Source organism: Pseudophryne corroboree, chromosome 1 (assembly GCF_028390025.1).
Source record: "Pseudophryne corroboree isolate aPseCor3 chromosome 1, aPseCor3.hap2, whole genome shotgun sequence".
Classification (NCBI taxonomy): Eukaryota; Metazoa; Chordata; class Amphibia; order Anura; family Myobatrachidae; genus Pseudophryne; species Pseudophryne corroboree.
The window spans coordinates 316,651,388-316,667,932 of NC_086444.1; the positions used below are offsets into that span (position 1 = coordinate 316,651,388).

At 44.4% G+C, this 16,545-nt stretch overlaps 1 protein-coding gene and 1 pseudogene across 4 annotated transcripts in view; both read right to left on the reverse strand.

The window, feature by feature from the left end:
• Positions 1 to 16,545, reverse strand: part of CCDC92 (coiled-coil domain containing 92) — a 134,220-nt gene that overhangs the window by 22,982 nt on the left and 94,693 nt on the right. The window lies entirely within an intron of this gene.
• Positions 1,184 to 1,302, reverse strand: LOC134954994 (5S ribosomal RNA; annotated as a pseudogene).

Below are 16,545 nucleotides of genomic sequence, written 5' to 3' on the forward strand. Positions count from 1 at the left end.
AGTTTGTAGGAAGTGAAGGAAACGGCCCAGATGGAATTCTTCCGTAGGAGCATTCCTGGCCTCACACTAAGAAACATATTTTCGCCATATACGGTGATAATGTTTAGATGTCACGTCCTTCCTAGCCTTTATCAGCGTAGGAATGACCTCATCCGGAATGCCTTTTTCCGCTAGGATCCGGCGTTCAACCGCCATGCCGTCAAACGCAGCCGCGGTAAGTCTCTAAACAGACATGGGCCCTGTTGCAACAGGTCCTGCCTTAGAGGAAGAGGCCACGGATCTTCTGTAAGCATTTCCTGCAGATCCGGATACCAGATCCTTCGTGGCCAATCTGGAACAATGAGGATTGTTCTCACTCCTCCTTTTTCTTATTATTCTCAACCCCTGGGTATGAGAGGAAGAGGAGGAAATACATAGACTGACTGGAACACCCACGGTGTCACTAGAGCGTCTACCGCTACTGCCTGAGGGTCTCTTGACCATGCGCAATAACTCTGCAGCTTTTTGTTGAGGCGGGACGCCAACATGTCTATCTGTGGCAGTCCCCACCAAACTGCAATCTGTGCGAAGACTTCCTGATGAAGTCCCCACTCTCCAGGACGTATGTCTGGTGAGGAAGTCTGCTTAAAGGACTTACAATGGGAGAGAACAGAAGGCTCTTGTGTGGGCGCACTCTTAGGAAAAAAAGTTGATAATTTGTGACAATTCAGAAAGTGTTTAAGACAGAACTTTTAATAACATTGTTAAAACGAAGATACCCTTCCCAAGGATCTATGAAACAAATTACAGATTCGAGAAAATATTAAAATTGTTCTGGTCTCTTTATTTCAAAGAGTATTTGGAAAGGTTGTAGACATTGAATTGTCATACCCCCATTTCCCCTGACCAGTACAGGGTTTCTGTATTAATGGAAACGGGGGTTGGTCAAGACACAGTTTTTATAAGGAAAGTCTAAATAAATAAACTATAAGCAACTAGAATGGTAATCAGCAGTCACCACTCTAGGGATTGTACACCTGCATTACATACAAATGCCATATTTACAGGCAAAATTTGTAAGCATCATAAGTCAGTCAAAAAACTGTTAAATATTGTAAACACTGTGATGAAGAATTACAGATTAAAATTAGTGGTGATACTGCTGTTGGTGTTTTTTATCACATAAAGGAGGAAATTAATTTCTGCTCTACAACACCAGGTATTCGCAGGTAGTCGCCTTTCCTGATATTAACCTGGCCCAACGCTGTTTAGCTTCCAAGATCGGACGAGATCGGGCGCTGACAGCGTGGTATGGTAGTAGAGATTTATGTGTACACCAATGAGAGTGCACCTATATAAGAAATAAGAAATTGAGAAAAACAGAGAGGAGATAGAGAATAGGAAAAAAGTTGGTGAAAATATGAGGAAGTCTGCTTCCCAGTTGTTCACTTCCAGAATGAACACTGTTGACAGTGCTCTTACATGATTCTCCGCCCAGCGAAGAATTCTGGTGGCTTCCGCCATCGCCACTCTGCTCCTTGTGCCGCCTTGGCGGTTTACATGAGCTACTGCGGTGACGTTGTCTGACTGGATCAGAACCGGTTGGTCGCGAAGAAAGGTCTCCGCTTGACGTAGGGCCTTGTATATGGCCCTTAGTTCCAATATGTTGAGGTGAAGACAAGTCTCTTGACTTGACCAAAGACCTTGGAAATTTCTTCCCTGTGTGACTGCTCCCCAGCCTCGGAGGCTTGCGTCCGTGGTCACCAGGATCCAGTGCTGAATGCCGAATCTGCGGCCCTCTAGAAGGTGAGCACTCTGCAGCCACCACAGGAGAGATACCCTGGCCCTGGGGGATAGGGTGATCAACTGATGAATCTGTAGATGTGACCCGGACCACTTGTCCAGTAGGTCCCATTTGAAGTCCTCGCATGGAACCTGCCGAAGGACATGTTTTTCCCAGGACTCGAGTGCAGTGATGCACTGACACCTGTCTTGGTTTCAATAGGTCCCTGACTAGTGTCATGAGTTCCTGGGCCTTCTCTATCTGAAGGTAAACCCATTTCTGGTCTGTATCCAGAATCATACCCAAGAAGGGCAGACGAGTTATAGGAACCAACTGTGACCTCGGGAAATTGAGAATCCAGCCGTGTTGCTGTGACACCTTCAGCGAAAGTGACACGCTGTTCAACAACTGCTCTTTTGATCTCGCCCTTATTAGGAGATCGTCCAAGTATGGGATAACTGTGACTCCTTGCTTGCGTAGGAGCACCATTATTTCCGCCAATTACCCTGAAATTGGTAATGACAATCCTGTACCGCAATTGTCAGGTACGCCTGATGGGGTGGATAAATGGGAACATGAAGGTATGCAGCCTTTATGTCTAGATACACCCTCAAATCCCCCCCTTCCAGGCTGGCGATGATCGCTCTGGGCGATTCTACTTTAAATTTGAACCTTTTCCCGTATAGGTTCAGAGATTTTAATTTTAAAATAGGTCTAACCGAACCGTACGGTTTCGGGACTACAGCCAAGCAGAGCCGGATTAAGGCTATGGGGGGCCCGGGGCACTTCAGACTGTGGGGCCCTAGCTAAAGAGGTAGATGAAATATATATATATATACACACACAATGCAATATAGCCTGCCTTACTTGCTCCAGGCAGCCTCTGCTGGCTCCACATGCTGCCAGGGATCCGTCTTCCTTCCTCCTCCCTGCAGCCTGCGCGCCCAGCCAATGACTGAGCCGCAGGCTGCAGCTTTAACCGGTGGCCGCGGTGTCAGGAACAGATGAGAAGGGCCAGCACGGGCACAGCATAATAACATTACCCCTCCTCCTCCTTCCTTCTCTGCCCCTCTCCCGCCGGACCCAGAAACAGAGAGGAAGCTGGGACCGGGGAAATGCAGGAAAGGGGAGGAGCTAAGAGAAGGGAGAGCGTCTCCTCCTCCCCTCCAGCGGGGCCGTACTGCTGTGCTGCGCTGCTGACATGTCATGGATAGCAGCGCAGCATTACCAAGTGTGGGGTACTGGTGGTGGGCGGCGGCATGTAAATGAGTCAGTGTGACTCATTGATATGCCACTGGCTGGGGGGCCCTTTTAGAAAGCCCCCCCCCCCTTAATCCGGCTCTGCAGCCAAGGTTGAGTCATATCGCCTTCCTTGTTGCAGGAGGGGAACCTTGAGCACCACCTGTTGGAGATACAATGTGTGAATTGTATTTAATATTATCTCCCTTTCTGCGGGAGAAGCCGGTAGCTCCGATAAGGAAAAACCGGCGAGGAGGCACCTTTCGAATTCCAGCTTGTAACCCTGAGAAACAATTTTTATTGCCCCGGGAACCACCTGTGAGTGAACTCAGATGTGGCTGAAGAGTCGAAGACGTGCACCCACTGGGACGGACTCCCTTAGCGGAGCTCCAGCGTCATGAGGTGGATTTAGTAGAGGCCGGGGAGGACTTCTGTTCCTGGGAACTAGCTGTGCCCTGTGCCCTTACCTCTGGTAAGAAAGGACGCTCCTCGTACTTTCTTGTTATTCTGCGACCGAAAGGACTGCATTTGATAATGTCGTGCTTTCTTAGGCTGTGAGGGAATATAAGGCAAAAGATCAGAATTACCAGCTATAGCTGTGGAGACCAGGTCCGAGAGCCCTTCTCCACACAATTCCTCAGCCTTGTAAGGTAAACCTTCCATATGCCTCTTTTAGTCGGCATCACCTGTCCATTGCATGTTCCACAGGACACGTCTAGCAGAAATCGACATAGCGTTGACTCTAGAACCCAGTAGACTTATGTCTCTTTGGGCATTTTTTATATATATATATAAGACAGCAACTTTTATATATATATATATATATATATATATATATATATATATACATATACTAGGGTCAATAATATGGTATCCTTATCTAGGGTTTCAATCTCCGCTGATAAGGTATCTGTCCACGCTGCTACAGCACTATAAACCCATGCCGACACAATCGCCGGTCTGAGTAGTGTATGTGTAAATTGATTTCCAAATACTTTTACTGCATGCTATCTGCAGGATCCCTGAGGATAGCTGTCAAGTCAGCGCTACCTTTTGGGTAAACGTGACAAAGCTTTGTCCACCCTAGGGGAAGATTCCCATCGTATCCTGGCCCTAGTAGGGAAAGGATACTCCCTGAGAATTCTTTGTGGGAATCTGCAGTCTCTTGTCTGGAGATTCCTGCTCTTTTTCTTCATGAGAGGAGGGAAATTTACCTCAGCTTTCTTCCCCTTAAACATGTGTACCCTTGTGTCAGGGACAGATGAGTCATCAGTGATATGCAAAACATCTTTTATTACAATAATCATATATTGAATACTTTTCTGCCAGTTTTGGCTGTAACTTTGCATTATCGTAGTCGACACTGGAGTCAGACTCCGTGTCGATATCAGTGTCTATTATTTTGGATAGTGAGCTTTGTGAGACTCTGAAGGTCTCTGCGACATAGGGACAGACATGGGTAGATTCACTGTCTGTTCTCTAATCTTTTGTGCAAAAAATTTACCTCAGCACTTCATTTCACATATCCATTCAGGTGTCGGCGTTGTCGACGGAGACACCACTCACACACACATTTGCTCCATCTCCTCCTTAGGAGAGCCTTTTACCTCAGACATGTCGACACACACGTACCGACACACCACACACTCAGGGAATGCTCATCTGAAGATAATTCCCCCACAAGGCCTTTTGGAGAGACAGAGAGAGAGTATGCCAGCACACACCCCAGCGCTATATGACCCAGGAAAAAACACAGCAATTTAATGTTTACCCAGTAGCGCTGTTATTATCTGCGCCGAATTATGTGCCCCCCCTCTTCTTTAAAACCCTCTCTTCTACCGTGGTATAAGCAGGGGAGAGTCCGGGGAGCTTCCTCTCAGCGGTGCTGTGGAGAAAAACATGGCGCTGGTGAGTGCTGAGGGAGAAGCCCCGCCCCCTCGACGGCAGGCTTCTGTCCCGCTAAAAGTGTAAAACTGGCGGGGGCTCCTGCATATATACAGTGTCCAGCTGTATATATGCTCCTTTTGCCAAATAAGAGGTTTATATTGCTGCCCAGGGCGCCCACCCTGCGCCCTGCACCCTTACAGTGACCGGAGTATGTGAGGTGTGTGGGAGCAATGGCGCACAGCTGCAGTGCTGTGCGTTACCTCAGTGAAGATCATGAAGTCTTCTGCCGCCTGTGAAATCTTCTTTTCTTCTCATACTCACCCGGCTTCTATCTTCCGGCTCTGCGAGGGGGACGGCGGCGTGGCTCTGGGACGGACGGCTAGGGTGAGATCCTGCGTACCAATCCCTCTGGAGCTAATAGTGTACAGTAGCCTAAGAAGCAGGACCTAGCTTCAGAGAGTAGGGCTGCTTCTCTCCCCTCAGTCCCACGATGCAGGGAGTCTGTTGCCAGCAGAGCTCCCTGAAAATAAAAAACCTAACAAAATACTTTCTATCAGTAAACTCAGGAGAGCTCACTGAAAAGCACCCAGCTCCTCTGGGCACAGTATCAAACTGAGGTCTGGAGGAGGGGCATAGAGGGAGGAGCCAGTGCACACCAGGAACTAAATTCTTTCTTAAAGTGCCCATGTCTCCTGCGGAGCCCGTCTATCCCCATGGTCCTTACGGAGTCCCCAGCATCCTCTAGGACGTTAGAGAAATTATCTTTAATCTTTAGACCAGAATGTCCACCTTTAACCTTACAAAGGAATTAGCTGATAGACGGGAGAGACTTAAGAATAGTCTAGATACACCATTTGGGAATGAAATTAATAGCACATGCTCATCCAATGGAGATTGGTCAGAGGACTTGTTTGCACTGAAACAACTTTTAATAAAGCAAGGGAAAACATGGTGGAATAGGTTGACGTTTGATAGTTATATCAAATTTAACATCACCCCAAGAGGTTTAAGACCACGTGTCTTCCCCACTTGTGAGTTAGCAAATAACGATCTCAAGAAAGAATGGAAGCTGGCACTCACACAATGTTCTAAGGATCTCATCAAAATTCTCATTAAACACGATGAAATATTACTTGCACAATATGCACAAGAAATTTCAGTGCTGGGGTGAAAATTAAAGAAGTTTGAGGCAATTGATAAATTTCAACACACATATAACAAATATAAGAAGGAGGTTGAGGATTTGGAACAGGACATTATAGAAAGGAAGAGAAGGAAGCTTTATCGAGATAAAAATGATTTTGCTCTAGATAAAGTGTATAGATGGAAGTCCTACCCACAAAAGAATAGGAATACCAACAACTTGAACTACACCACTTCTGATGTTGAATCATCCGAAGGATAGGACAATTCTAAGAGAAGCAGACCCCACTATAAGGATTTTTTAGAACAAACCCCGAGGGGGGTCAAGGATTACACAAGTATGGAAGACCTAAGATCAGGAGGAGGAAGGGGAGCGAGAAGAAAACGCGACACCAGAGATTGGAGGGAGGAGCCCCGAGAACAGAGAAGAAAGAGATGAGTGAGGAAGACACATTAAGGGTCATCAATCTTACTGATAGAATTCTGACTACCGATCAAAAATCGTTACTAAGTAAAGGATTATCTTTCTCCCCTACCCACCGGCCTGATCGTTTTGAATGTGAAAAGGATCTGCAATTGTTCATAAGAAAGATCCTATTGAAAAAATTCTTCCATATACAACATCAAATTAGAGAAGAATCATCTAACTTAGAAACAATCCTCTCTACGGAGACACCGATCTTATCCCTGACAGCGGATGATGAATCAACTTTGAATATACTGGAGGAATTAATGTCAGGAAAGGAGATCATTCCTGATCCCTCTCCATTTGATCCTCAGAGGATTAAAACCAAATCCACCTTCTTTCCTGAATTTAAACTTTCTCCCTCAGCAAAGGTATTTTATGATCTTGTATACCATGATCTAGAGTGTATGTTTGCACGAGAACGACAGATTCAATCACACACAGATGATCTCACAAAAGGAGAACGAATTGCGTTGCAGGAAATCATGAAATGGCAGGATACCATTATTAAGCCCTCTGATAAAGGGGGCAATATCGTGCTCTGGCCTCTCTCTATGTACACAATGGAATTGAGGAAACAATTAAGTGATCGGAATTGTTACAAAACATTAATCTTCAATCCAGCTAGCAATTTTCTGTACTTATATAACTCCATCATTTCAGCAGCACATCAGAATGGGGTTATAAAGAAAAAAGACTGATTATCTTAGAGTGGAAAATCCAAAAATTGCTACCCTGTACCTACTGCCAAAGGTGCATAAAAATGACAAAGTCCCCCCTGGTAGACCAATTGTCTCTGGTGTAGGGAGTTTGACAGAAAAGGCCAACACATATGTCGACCAATATCTTAGACATCACGTGCTGGCTCTACCTTCCTACACCAGGGACACCATGGATGTGTTGAATAAACTACAGGACATGACAGTGAGTCAGGGCACATGGCTAGCCACCTACGATGTCGAAAGTCTGTACACCAGCATCGACCATAAGAGGGGATTGGCAGCCGTTCGATATTTTTTGGACACAAACACACACCATGGGGTAAATTTACTAAGGTGGGAGATTTTTAGAACTGGTGATGTTGCCCATAGCAACCAATCAGATTATATCTATTATCTGCTAGAAGCAGCTAGATAAATGGTAAGTAGAATCTGATTGGTTGCCATGGGCAACATCACCAGTTCTAAAAATCTCCCACCTTAGTAAATTTACCCCCATGAATTCAATAACTTCCTGGTCTCCCTTCTCGAATTCATATTGACTAAAAATTATTTCATCAGCCAAGAAAAATTCTACCTCCAGGTTAGAGGGACAGCGATGGGGACAGCTTGTGCCCCATCGTATGCTAACCTCTACATGGGGTGGTGGGAGAAGGAACATGTGTTCAACGATGCCCTGGAAAAATACACACAACACATTCTATTATACCTACGGTATATAGATGATGTCCTGATCATCTGGGAGGCGGAGGCAACACTTCTGGAAGAATTAATTGCCATCCTGAACCAGAATGATTTGAATTTGAAACTCACTGGTGAAAAAGACCAGAAGGAAATTCATTTTCTGGATCTATGCATTAGGGTAGAGACGGATGGAAAAATCAGCACAGATATCTTTCGGGGAAAAAACTGCAACTAACAGTATCCTGCATTCCAACAGCTCGCATCTTCCTGCAACCATTAAAGCAATCCCAAAAGGCGAACTACTTAGAATAAAAAGGAACTGTTCTGATGAGAAGATGTACCTAACACGTGAGAAACAGGTGTGTGAACGTCTTAAGAAACGCGGGTACAGTAATAAGACCATAAAATCTGCCGTGAAAAGCGTTGAATTATACACACGTGAGTCTTTACTGACCCCTTAAATAAAATCTCAGAAAGAAGAACCGGTACGGTATATAGGTACTTTTAGTCCACAGTGGAAAGTTATTAATGGGACCTTACAGAAACATTGGCCCATTCTACAGACAGATGAGGTCCTTAGGCAAGTGTTACCTAGTAAAGTGCAGAGCAGCTGGAGGAGATCAAAAAATTTACGTGATCTAGTTGTCCAGAGTCATCTCTCAGTTCCCACTAGATCACTATACAACAAAAAAGGATCCTACCAATGCGGCCGATGCAAGGCTTGCAAATACATGACACCCAAACAATACTATACAGATAAATTTGGTAAGAAATGGACCATTCAAAATGTTATCTGTTGTACTACTATGGGTGTTGTATACCATCTCGAATGCCCATGTGGAAAGAGATATATTGGTAAAACCATACGTCCGCTAAAGGTACAGATCCTGGAGCACGCCAACAGCATTAAAAATGCCAAACAAGATGCGAGGAGATTCAAAACATTAACACCAGTGGCCAAACACTTCCTACATTACCATGGATGTGAAGCTGGCAGTTTAAAAGCTTTTGGCATGCAAAATATACAACTGGGTATCAGGGGAGGTGACCTTGATAATGAACTGCTCAAATTAGAGACTAAGTTAATTTTCCTCATGGATAGTATGCAAACACTGGGCCTGAACAAACATAACATTTATTTGCCATTCCTCTGGGGGTGTTGAGTGGGATAAGCACCATCACTTACCTCGTGAAGGAAATTTTTGGACATTTTTTGTTACTTTTTGGCTCCCTATCCCTAATTGATGGGGAAGCATAAAGGAAGTTCGTAGGTGTGACATGGGGAAGAATTTTTTTATTAAAGGTTGAGTGGACCTATTCCCTGAGTAAGTGGGTTACAGACCCTTTCATCCCCAAAAGTATGAAGAATACCAATGTATTACACTTCAGAAGATCCCGAACTAACATCTTGAAAATTGGATTATTAAAAGACTGTATGTTCTAACCTTGATGTAAATTATTGCTCTGGGATGAAGATCTATGATTTTGTTGATCCCATAGGGTACTTCAGTGCAAATTATCCAGATGGGCCTACGATAAACTAGGTGACAAACAACAAGTAAAATAAGTAATCCATATGTGACCCATTGGTTATCTATATTGGAATAATGAGTATATAGGAATTATAAGAAATTATACTTACCGTCTTGAACAGATACCTTGAATTTAAAAGAGACAACTACACCAGGAATGATGGGGATAAGGAGATATATGCAGATTTGGGAATAGTATGGGAAAATACATCTGAGAAAATTAGGGATGTGTACATCCAATCATACTGAGAGGAACAGCTTCTATAGGTTCCTATGATACAAGATAAGGGATGCTACTGTGGGATGAGATAGTAGGTATATTTATATACAACAGGTAGACTCAATATCTCTCAATTACAAGGTGGTTCAACATATTAAATGTATTATAATATTGAGATTGTTGGGAACTACTCCATGAACTAGTCTTCTGCAGGACCACCTTCATAATATATTTATAAATGTACAATTTGTATGCATATCACATATTTTTAGTCACATTCATTTGGAGGGTCACTATTAGATTAAATCATCATTATAATTTCACCATTTTCAGTTCACTTACCAGATAATAAACACTATTGGCCATGAAATATTTACATGACCATTATAAATAACATACAGTCACTATCTTATTTTCACTGTATTAAATTAAATTCTGACACAGACACACATAGTACACCACTCAGTTGTCTTTCACATTTTTAATGTTCATTTTTATTTTCACATTGCACATTGAAGTGTTCATTTTGTCGTTTTTCCTATGATGTGGTTGCCAATGACAACTGTTATACATCACTCTTTCAATATACACTCACCTTACTTACTAAGCATACTCAAGTTTATCTCTCATACTGTATACACCGAGTATCCCTTTAATATTACTCTCAGGAACCTATTATTATGATTCCATTGGATCTAACTAGTCAGATGACTTGAACCGTAGCCCAGAATCAGAGACACAGATATAACATTATTTCTATCTCTGGTGCACGTATTTTGGGCTCTCTGATAGGTTAATAGGTGTCACATGATCGGACTGAGCACAGTTAAAATCCCATTAACAGTAGACGCGACGTGATTGGATGGCCCAGTCACGTGACCGGGAATCTGCCCCGCGATTGGTGTATCTGTACTGTTAAATTAGGGCTATTGGAGGCGTTCTGGTTAGCCCTGAAAAAACTTAACTGTGAAACGAGCGTTGGCGATTCACACTGTGCTGCTGTGTATAATAACAATGTGCTAACTGTATTGTGTTGTTAGGAATAGAGCGCGATTTATACTAAAGCAGAGCTGGCTATTGTGAAGCCTCATGACACTGATGGAGCTCACAAGCTTTCCTGCACTGAGAGGATTATTTAACCACATATGACTCAGCAAGCTGCATGTACTAGCAACATTGTAGCAAGACCAAGATACACTGTTTAATGTAGTAGCTGAGACATCTCTATAGCACTGCTTGTTACCTTACAAGTATAGAACAATTAACTAGCAGTGTTTATGTGCCACTCAGGTTAAATGCTGTTCATTTGATATATAGGTTCCTATCACACAGCTGATAATTACAAAATAGCCAGTTAGGATATACTGCTATATGATTAATAACAGCTGATGGAGTGTCCCAGTGTACTGCATTAGTGCAATATTCAAACAGCTCACTAAACCCTGTGCCTCACAGCTATGATCTATATTCCACTATAATAGTAGTGAATATTGTGGAAAATTGTCAGTTTATATGCATCATTGGACATCATAGTGTCTCTCATTAACAATATCACTAATGAACATTGTGATTACTCACTTAAAGTGATATTGACTTTATTAATTACCTGCTGTAAATCGACTGAGAACAGCTAATTATATAGAGATCACTAGTGAGGAGAAGCACTGATCTATAGCTGTATAAGCACATAAGTGAACATCAATGATCATTCACTTAAAGTGACACTGACTTCAGTGATTACCTGCTGTAAATTGATTAAGAACAGCTAATTACATTGAGATCACTAGTGAGGAGAAACACTGATTCATAGCTGTCCAAGCATATGAATGCATACAAGTGAGGGGTCATAGCGCCCAAACGGATTATTCACTTAAAGTGACACTGACTTCAGTTATTACCTGCTGTAAATTGATTGAGAACAGCTAATTACATTGAGATCACTAGTGAGGATAAACACTGATTCATAGCTGTACAAGCATATGATTGCACATAAGTGAGGGGTCACAGCGCCCAAACTGATGGGGAGCTTTCTATTGGAATATTGCACTTTACAGTACCCTCAGTAAGCCTACCTAGTACAACTGATCAGTGATTTCAAAGCGCCATTGGGCACTCAGCCTAACAACACATATAATCTGATTCAAGGGTCATAGTACCTATAATATTTTATATATGTGTAGCACTACACAGTTAGCACAGTGTGTGTTTTTATTCACACATATCACACTTTGTTTTGTCAATTTATATGTTTTTGGTTTTAATATTTCACAGCTACAGGTCTTTTTAACAAATATACTCTAATAAAAGTTATATTTTATGTATCAATTTAATGTTTGAGTGCGCCACTTCAAGTCCAATTCTTCTCTGTTTCTTTTTGTGCATAACTATATACTGGCAACAATATATTCAGTGGCAGAACCCCCCTATATAATTCAAATATCTGATATAGAATACAACTAGGGGTTTCCTTTGTTCTAATTTGGAACTTTTCTACAATATGCTAGTGCAGTAGTATCCCTTCCCCTTTCCCTGCTAACGTATAATTGTGTAGACAAGCCTCCTGGCTTGACCATATTCCCTGAAAAAATGTTCCTTGTGTGACTGCTCCCCATCCTCGGAGGCTCGCATCCGTGGTCACAAGATCCCAATCTTGAATGCCGAACCTGCGACCCTCTAGAAGGTGAGCACTCTGGAGCCACCACAGGAGACCCTGGCCCTGGGGGACAGGCTTATCCTCCGATGCATCTGTAGATGGGACCCTGACCACTTGTCCAGAAGGTCCCACTGAAAAGTTCTCGCATGGAACCTGCTGAACGGAATGGCCTCGTAGGCCGCCACCATCTTTCCCAATACTCGAGTGCATTGATGAACTGACACTCTTTTTGGTTTCAGCAGGTCCTTGACCATGTTCTGGTGTTCCTGGGCTTTTTCCATTGGGAGAAAAACCCTCTTTTTTTCCGTGTCCAGAATCATGCCCAAAAATGACAGCCGAGTTGTCGGAACCAACTGCGACTTTGGTAGATTTAGAATCCAGCCGTGTTGTTGTAGTACTCTCAGGGAGAGAGACACACTTTTTAGTAACTGATCTCTTGATCTTGCCTTTATCAGGAGATCATCCAAGTATGGGATAATTGTGACCCCCTGCTTGCGCAGGAGCACCATCATTTCCGCCATTACCTTGGTGAAAATTCTCGGGCCGTGGAAAGCCCAAACGGCAATGTCTGAAACTGGTAATGACAATCCTGTACAGCGAATCTCAGGTACGCCTGATGAGGAGGATATATGGGGACATGAAGGTATGCATCCTTTATGTCTAGTGACACCATAAAATCCCCCCCTTCCATGCTGGAGATCACTGCCCGGAGAGATTCCATCTTGAATTTGAACCTCTTCAAATATAGGTTTAGGGAATTTAGATTCAGAATTGGTCTGACCGAGCCATCCGGCTTCGGGACCACAAATATGGTTGAATAAAACCCTTTCCCCTGTTGCACTAGGGGAACCCTGATAATCACTTGCTGTTGACACAGATTTTGTATGGCCGCTGAAACTATTTCCCTCTCTGGGGGAGAAGCTGGTAAGGCCGATTTGAAAAATCGGTGTGGAGGCACATCTTCGAACTCCAGCTTGTAGCCTTGGGATACAATTTCGACCACCCAAGGATCCAAATTCGATTGAACCCGGACTTGGCTGAAGAGTCGAAGACGTGCCCCCACCGGTGCGGACTCCCGTAGCGGAGCCCCAGCGTCATGCGGTGGATTTTATAGAGGCCGGGGAGGATTTTTGTTCCTGGGAACTAGCCGTAGCTGGTGTGCTTTTCCCTCTACCTCTACCTCTGGCGAGGAAGGAAGAGCCACACCCCTTTCTGAACTTATGAGACCGAAAGGACTGTATCTGGTATTGAGGTGTTTTCTTCTGCTGTGGGGTAACGTAAGGCAAAAAAGAAGACTTACCCGCGGTAGCTGTGGAAACCAGGTCCGCGAGGCCCTCCCCAAATAAAACTTCACCTTTGTAAGGCAAAGCCTCCATATGTCTCTTTGAGTCAGCATCACCTGTCCATTGACGGGTCCACAGGGACCTTCTAGCAGAAACTGCCATGGCATTGGCTCTTAAACCCAAAAGCCCAATATCTCTCGCAGCCTCTCTCATATATAACGCTGCGTCCTTGATGTGACCTAAGGTCAACAAAATACTATCTTTATCTAGGGTGTCAATGTCAGATGACAAGTTATCAGCCCAAGCTGCAATTGCGCTACCCACCCATGCCGACGCTACTGCAGGTCTAAGCAGGGCTCCCGTAGTTGCATAAATTGATTTTAAGGCAGTTTCCTGCCTGCGATCTGCAGGATCCTTTAGGGCCGCCGTGTCCGGGGACGGTAGTGCCACCTTTTTGGACAAGCGCGTCAAGGCCTTGTCCACCTTGGGCGAGGATTCCCACTGTAACCTGTCCTTTTAGGGGAAAGGATACGCCATAATAATTCTCTTGGGGACCTGCAGTCTCTTGTCTGGAGTTTCCCAAGCCTTTTCAAATAAAGCGTTCAGCTCATGAGATGGGGGAAACATTACCTCAGGCTTCTTTTCCTTAAACATGCAGACCCTCGTGTCAAGGACAGAGGGGTCCTCTGTGATATGCAAAACATCTTTTATTGCAATAATCATATATTGAATACTCTTGGCCACTCTTGGGTGCAACCTTGCATCATCATAGTCGACACTGGAGTTGGAATCCGTGTCGGTATCAGTGTCTGCTATCTGGGAAAAGGGACGTTTATGGGACCCTGAAGGGTCTTGTGACACAGTAACAGCCATGGATTGACTCCCTGCTTTGTCTTTGGACTCTGCTTTGTCCAATCTCTTACGTAATAAAGCCACATTAGCATTTAAAACATTCCACATGTCCAACCAATCAGGTGTCGGCTGTGCCGACGGAGACACCACCACCATCTGCTCTGCTTCCTCCCTAGACGAGCCTTCCACTTCAGACATGTCGACACACACGTACTGACACCCCCACACACACTGGGATATATGAATATGGGGACAGACCCACAATAAGGCCCTTTGGAGAGACAGAGAGAGAGTATGCCAGCACACACCCAGCGCCAGTAGATACTGAAACAAAGTCCCAGCCTGTACAGCGCTTTATATATAGAATTAGCACCAAATAAATGTGCCCCCCCCCTCGTTTTTGCCCCCAGTTACTTGTTCAGCAGGGGAGAGTCCGGGAGCAGCGTCTCTGCAGCATGCTGTGGAGAAAATGGCGCTGGTTAGTGCTGGAAGATCAAGCTCTGCCTCCTCGACGGCGGGCTTCAGTCCCGCTATTTGTATTATACTGGCAGGGGATTTATTATATACTGCCTCTGCAGTATCTATATACGTGTGCCAGTCTTATGTGAGGTAAAAATTGCTGCCCAGGGCGCTCCCCCTGCGCCCTGCAACCTTGCTGTGCCTGTGTGTGTTGTGGGAGCAATGGCGCGCAGCGCGACCGCTGCTCGGTACCTCATGAAGATCTGAAGTCTTCTGCCGCCTTTGAAGTCTTCTTGCTTCCTATACTTACCCGGCTTCAATCTTCCGGCTTTGTGAGGAGGACGGCGGTGCGGCTCTGGGACAAACAGCAAGGACGACACCTGTGTTCTGACCCTCTGGAGCTAATGGTGTCCAGTAGCCTAAGAAGCAGAGCCCATCAGTGAAGGAAAGTGGGTCTGCTTCTCTCCCCTCAGTCCCACGAAGCAGGGAGTCTGTTGCCAACAGTGCTCCCTGAAAATAAAAAACCTAACAAAAGTCTTTTAAGAGAAACTCAGTAGAGCTCCCCTGTAGTGCATCCAGTCTCCTCTGGGCACAGGATCTAACTGAGGTCTGGAGGAGGGGCATAGAGGGAGGAGCCAGTTCACACCCATCTAAAGTCTTAGAGTGCCCATGTCTCCTGCGGAGCCCGTCTATACCCCATGGTCCTTACGGAGTCCCCAGCATCCTGTAGGACGTAAGAGAAAAAACTGTTTTCACGTTGTCATTATGGGATATTGTGTGTAGAATTTTGAGGGGAAAATGAATTTATTCCATTTTGGAATAAGGCTTTAACATAACAAAATGTGGAAAAAGTGAAGCGCTGTGAATACTCTCCGGATGCACTGTATATATACCTTTCCTTTCTCCTAAGTATCCACTTTCCTCTGCTACTTTGCCTTGACATGCTGTTTTTCCAAGTTCATCTTCTGACTGGTCACCCTCTCCTCAGCATGTAAGCTCTCACGGGCAGGGCCCTAATTTCTCATGTTCGACCCCTAGCATTACCCATGCCACCAGCGCTCTTTGTCTCTTTATTGACTCTGCTCACCCTAAACTTGGGGACCGGCTCATTGAATGCTGAACTCCCTGATAATGTCGGTATTATCTTAGACCGCAAAGCTATACCCCCTTGTACACTATTACCGTTGAGCCGTTATGGCTGCTAGACCACGTGCACGTGCTACGCACTTTGTACGCTATTTGCGTACAGAGTCCTACACGTGGTACGCACTTGGCGTACACACGCTGCGCTGAGTGTACGGAATACACACAGCGAGTGCACACACAGTTGATAACCTTTAAACCTTGTTAATGATATAATGTAATGATATGCTTATACTTGAAACCTTTGGCAGTAAAGTACTGCAACGATGTTATACCTTTGAACCTTAAGTAGCGCTGGCGATACAAAGTATCCGCGGTCCGTACTCCTTAACAATGCTTATACACCTTAAACAGATAAATCTACTTTAAAAGCCCAGGCAGGAAAGTGAAAACACAACACTGTTTGTAGTTTAAACCACAGGGTTCTAAGGCCTCCGTGGATTGATTCCAAAAAGGTAAAACAATACAGTTTATACACTACAGACTAACAAGTAAATCTAAAC